General features: G+C 37.3%; 1 protein-coding gene across 3 annotated transcripts in view; it reads left to right on the top strand.

The window, feature by feature from the left end:
- The first annotated feature begins 1884 nt into the window (after positions 1-1884).
- Positions 1885-6284, top strand: part of LOC5572556 (protein kinase C-binding protein 1) — a 32947-nt gene continuing 28547 nt past the window's right edge. The window contains exons 1-2 of one of the 3 annotated variants that reach the window (XM_021852923.1): positions 1885-2386; positions 2459-2721. The gene's annotated coding sequence lies outside the window, so the exon portion shown is untranslated. The remainder of the gene's footprint in view (positions 2387-2458; positions 2722-6284) is intronic. The other 2 variants (XM_021852922.1, XM_001654019.2) reach the window with 2 other exon arrangements.

Genomic DNA, 6284 nt, shown 5'->3' with positions numbered 1-6284 from the left:
TTTCAGTGCTGAAAAGTTTAATGTGATAGGAAAAGTAGGCCGTTATGTTAATAAAAAGTAGGCTGATATGCAGCGGAATTGCAAAAATATGTATGTGCCTCCATCGAATTGCTCTGGATTTCTCAATGACATGGACGATCCGAATTAGACTCAGGTGAGAGATTCTGGCTCAATTTCTGAGTGAAATTAGGATTCGTGTTACTAGGAATAATCCAACTGAGGGTGGATTATTGAAAAGCTTAGAAACCACTTATAGAAATTCATCACAAGTAATCGGGTTAAAATTCATATTTTTTTCTCATAAAACCAACGTTTAAAAAAAGTTCTCGCGGCAACCTGGTATCGAACCAAAAGCCTTGCAACTGATAGGCCGACACGCCTATCGACACAAGTAACAATAACCTAGCCTTAAAAATCGACTTTTGAGTTTTTTCAGCAATCATCACCTAAATATACTGTGGGAAGGCTTAGACCCAATTAGAATTTTTTAATGTACTTAACTCAAAACCGACCAAAATATCAACTAAACCAAAATCTATTTTTCCACGGATTCTTTCAATATGATTCTAAATGATTTCATACTTTCCCAAAAATGATTGTGTTGGATCATTCTTGTTTTTTTTTTAATATTCATATCTCATATTTGAAAGGATTGATAAATATGATGAAATATAAGGCGATACGTCGATTTTTTTTATCGAAATCCAAACATTTGTGATTCTTGAAAAGTAGGCTGCAGAGCTACTTGGGCACCTCCATAATTCACTTTGGCATGGGGGGTTTTTCTCGGCCAAATTGCCTGAAACTTTGCAATGAGAAGCACTTCAGTACGACGCATATTGTAGCCAAATATTAGCTCTGTGACTTTCAAAAAAAAAAACCCACTGCCGAAGTGAATCAAAAGTGCCAAGAATAGGATACGGCTCCATGCATTTTTTTCAAAGGCAATGGATTCAAGGCAAATATTACTCTCGGTGATAGCTTCCTTTTCTTCGAATGTACTGTCCGGTAAATCTCACCCTATTTAGCGCTTGGCTGCGCTGAATAACGGCAGTGGTATATTTTTTAAACCTCTGTTTCCCATGGTTGCTCAAGAGCTCCATTGACTTTCGACGAACTTGAAACAAATAGAATCGGTTAACTATTATATTAAGCTAAAGCGCAAATTTTCGACTTATTCATACGATTTTGGTTTGCTTGGTATGAAAATCCTAAAATTGTCACAGAATTTTTGTAGGTTGAAATTGAGTGTTTACCCCTAACAGTCACTAGAATATGATTCCATATGATTAATCCAATAGCTAACTAATTGTTTCAATAGTAACACTATTGATAAACAATCAATTTAGTTTTGAAAAACAACTTTTTTAACTGATTTCGAAAAAAATAGTTTGTGTGGAACATTATTTGTTCAAGCAGTTTCCGTAAAAACGCTATTTTCGTAAAAAAAAATAGTCGATCAAAGTCGTGGGAAAGAGAGGGTTATGAAAATGATTAGAAAACAGATTAATACCGTCAACTCTCCACAACTCGATATTCTGTATCACGATATCAAGTTAAAGAACCACAATGAAAGTTGTTTTTATGGCTATACCCCAATGGTCCCTTAAACACAGTTTCACTATTTTCGAATTCCATAACTCGATACTTTTCTATCTCGAAGGTCCCTTCAATATCGAGTTATAGAGAGTTTGACTGTATGTAATGCATCTCAGCCCCATACTAGCAGGAGAACCCAAACTTTTGCACTGGAGTGTAATTATTCTATCTAATCAAATCCCAGTCAACACCAACCCTATCAATTTAATTTATTCCCCTCTGTGATTAGTGTGCCACTTTTGTGCATGCTTACACCTAAATCCGGCAGATGACTCTGATGTATCATTGCTCACTCTAGCATGAGGATTGCTTGGATGGCGTGCGTGTGCAGTAAAAAACGTCAAAACATACAACACCTCGCACCAACACATACGCAATCAACCAAGCACACATCCATACCGGTAGTGGCTGCTCGAGCTCGGCATCGTATTTACACAGCACGCTTGCTGTGATGCCATTTGCCCCGTGTACGAAGCAAAGCATTGAAGTCGACGAATTTTTCAACTACACACGTACTGTATACTGGCTCAGTAGGCCTGGTTTGGCATGTGTACAACACCAGTTTATTCTTGGTCTTGGAGCGCAGAGCACAGCACACTCGCAGCAGAGAAAGTTCACAGCTCGGTTCAGGCAACCTCTATAAAGAAGTCCCAGGAGGAAAAAAATCTTGTTCGTACAATTAAGGAGGAAATGCAATCCAGCTTCGGACCGGAATCGAACGGATACTGAACGTACGGAAGTTTGAAGACAAGTTGCAGGTTGTGGTTCAGCGCCAGCCCAAAGGCAGGTGAGTAAACATAGCTAGGAAACTGGCCAAGATCATCACTACATTTTTCCTTCTTTTCTGGTTATGTCTCAGTGTCCATTTTATGCTTCTTCGGAAGATGATGGCATCGGGTGGAATGAAATTATAGGATCCACAGGCTGGAACCTCTCAATATGCGGAAAATTGCTCAGCATGAAAAGTGGTTCTTCTCAGATTGTTTTCTTTTTTTAGCAATAATTTTTTGATCAAAGCAATCCTGTAATATAAGGATCACTAATTTATCACCCGCTTGCTATGCTGTCATTGGTAGTATCATTGTAATAAACGGTTCATACAAGTTGAAAAAAATTGCTTGGGTAAGTAATTTCATTTGCATATTCACTAAACGTGGTATAATAGGGCACATCAAAATCTCAATGAAAGTTATTGCTTCCCTATTTTGTCTTCAGTTCGAAGCCCAAGGGCGTTTAGTTCTCAGAACAGCCACAAGGTGGCGCCTGAGCACAATCGATTAGTATTAATATGGTAACCTTGCGGGGCTCTCGGCTCTACACATAAAATGATAGTAGCCGTACAAAATACTATGGTTTTACTATTATGTAAGAGACAATAGCACTATATTTACACGGGATGCTACTTTGTGAAACTAAACAAAATTAGCTCTAAGTCGCAATTCAGTCGTATTTCAAAGAATATGTTTGAACTAGATATTGCCTCTGTCGGTGCGATACACGCATGCAAATAGATACAAAACCGCAGTGGTAATGCACGTTTTGTGTTATTTCCTTTTTAGGTTTGTTGCTTTCAAGGTGTATGTAATGCGTATCATGATGCACACTTTTGCATTTCTATAGAACAAGAATTCATTATCCGGGGAATACTAAACGAAACATATTGTATATATCGATCTTTCCATGATTTAAACGATTCCCAAAGTTTATGAACTCCATAAAAAAAACGCTTTTTTTTTCTTTAGTTTTTACTTGCTATGTTTTTGCTGCGCTATGCTCAAACAGAGTTAATTATGACAAAAATCATTCTCCCAAAGTTTGAAGATATTTGAAGGAAGTTTGCTGTGCACACGCCATTTTAAGCGTACATGGGAATACAGTCAAACTTCCATGAGTCGATATCTGAACGAGTGAACAGAAATGCTTTGAAAAGCTGATTGAGGGGACTGTCATAGTAACCATGATTTTTTTTTTTTTGCGTGACTCCATGAGTCGATATCGAGTCATGAAACATCGAATCATGGAGGTTTTACTGTAACCATGGGAAAGGCCAATATTTTGTGTTTAACCCGCTAACTTTTCGTCATTATATTGTATGGAAAAATTAACGAACTTTTCAAGTTAAAACTTGCCAGCTTCCAGGCGCCAGGCCGAAGAACAAAGTTTTATTGAATGTCTGGATAATGTGTTATTGTTAATTACGAAGTCTGAGATGATCACTTTAAGGCTCTAGTCAAATTGGAGCAAATGTCAGAATTGAAAAAGCAGTTTTCTCCATAATTATCGAAAAATCAAAAAATATAAAAACACGGCCTTTTTATCTTCGAAATAAAAACAGCTGTATGTTTTTATTCTAATTTGATTTGTCGATAATTATGCTTTTTTCAATTCTGACATTTGCTCCAGTTTTACTACGGCCTTAACATTTGACATTGCTTTTTGCCTGGACTACTTTTGATCTATTGTTCCCATCAGGAGCTCCATTGTTGCCTGCCGATCAGTCGGTGAAGCATTGCTACAGTCAAACATCTATGAGTAGATGTTTGATCATCGATTCATGGAAATTACAACTGATAGAACATATTTTTTTAGAAAACTCAAATTTTGGGGAATGGTCTTTATCATAATTTACATCGCTTATGTGCAGAATAAAACTGCTGAGTCGATCCTAAAAACGCAACTATTATAATCAACCTGTTTAAGGTTCATCGAATTATTGAATTTATTCTTTTAGCTCAATGCAGCCTCATTTTTAAAACAACAATTTTTAAAATAAAGTTTATTTAATGTACAACGATGCATTTTTGTGTTGACAAAATTTGAAGAAAACAGCTGCTGGATTATGAAGCATTTGATTTGGTTATATTGAGTCAAAATTGTGCAGTTCTCTGTTCCAAAACTAAGGTTTCAATGCTAGTAATGGACCCCTTAGTAGCTGAAATTCATTCTCGTTGCTTATCCGCAATGATATCTCAGACGGATATACGTTTTGTAGAGTCTAACAATAAGTTCAATGTCTTTACTTCATCGTACGCTTATGAAATATACAAAATCTTTTTTTTTTCGGCGAAATATGCATTTGTAAAACTGTTGTTCCCCTCCCGGGGTCCATTATAGGAATTTTTACAAATTTAACATCCGGCTCGCTGCCGACGTGCCTATTATTGACCCACCTGGAAATGTTAATTACGGACCCTCTTGTGTGGTTTCATTTACAAAACCCTGCAAATCAAGCGTGTTCTAGAATAAGGGCGTAAGTCGCATGATCGATTTCTCTTCATCGTTCCTCTCTTCTGTGAATAAAGGGGTTAATTTTCGACCGACTACATTAATCTGTTAACTCTACCGATACATAGTCAACATCACAACACAAGAAAATATAATCGGTTTATTTAACCACAGTTGCAGTATTTATGACTAGAAACATTCTTGATTTGACAAGTTTGGCATTATACTTTTGACCACACTGTGTTGTACGGTGAGTGTCACGGATTGAAATACAATGCTTTGTAGTCGAAGTTACTATGGACATAGTCACATTTACTGCACTGCTCAGTGGTTTTTACTAGATTATAGTAAACTTAACAGATTTTTGTAGTCGGTTGAAAATCGTTGGTGTAGTTCTAAATTCTACCATTGATTCGATAGATTATACAACAAAATTTGTTTGCGTGTATCTTTTCTTTAAAAAATGGCGGTCCTTATGTTACATAAATTATTTAAAGCGAAGTATGCACTTCAACAGAAAAGTAACGCCTATCTCAATGCGTGGGAAATTTCTTGCAAGAAATGCTCAAGAAAAGCATATTTCTTTTATCGCAGTACACTGTTAAGGCCGGTTCGCTACTGACAAGAAAAGGAATCGCCTATCTCGATGCGTGGAAAATTTCTCCCAAGAAATGGTCAAGAAAATCACTTTTTTCTGATCGCAGTACGCAGTTGAGAAGAAATGTCACTTCAAAGGGGGCTCTCTGTAGGAAATTTCTTGACCCTTTCAGTCAAGGAATTTCTTTACTTTTCTTGGGCGAAACAGCATACTTAGCTTTAAAAAGAAATGTCAATTCAAATGGAGCTCACTGTAGGAAATTACTTGACCATTTCTTGGGCAGAAATTTTTACTTTTCTTGAGGTGAACAGCATACTTAGCTTAACATTTTTTAGCGTGACGAAATCATGACCGTACATTTCTAGGCATACTAAGATCATTCTTACGGAAAATTTAGTTTGACAGCAGCCTGGCTGCTTGTTGATTTTCAATTCGCATCCCCAGGGAATTATAATAACGTTTACATGAATGTTAACCTTTTTAACGCTCTGCCATTCGGATGTGCGGTTTTCTAGTGACAGTTAATGATAGGTTCCCTTGACTTTTTGGAGCGCGCGAACTAAGCCAGTTGTCTCCTCTCTCTCAGGTCGGTGTGCGTGTGTGATAGGATCAGGCTTGGGAACTGTGACCACAATTTACCACAGTTCATCGATTCTGCCAGTCAACCAAAACACAAAGCAGCAGCAAGCAGCATCAATACCATCAGGCGATGCGCTGCCAACGGTTCACACACAGCTTGACTGTTTTTGTCTCTCCTCTATGACCGTTTTCGGGCAGCCATCACGAGGTGAATGATTGAAATAAATGTTAAATCATTCAATCGCTAATATTTCGCTTTTGTTTTCAACTAATTGAAATCTAT

The sequence above is a fragment of the Aedes aegypti genome, chromosome 3 (assembly GCF_002204515.2).
Source record: "Aedes aegypti strain LVP_AGWG chromosome 3, AaegL5.0 Primary Assembly, whole genome shotgun sequence".
Classification (NCBI taxonomy): Eukaryota; Metazoa; Arthropoda; class Insecta; order Diptera; family Culicidae; genus Aedes; species Aedes aegypti.
This window is presented reverse-complemented; position numbering and strand designations above follow the sequence as displayed.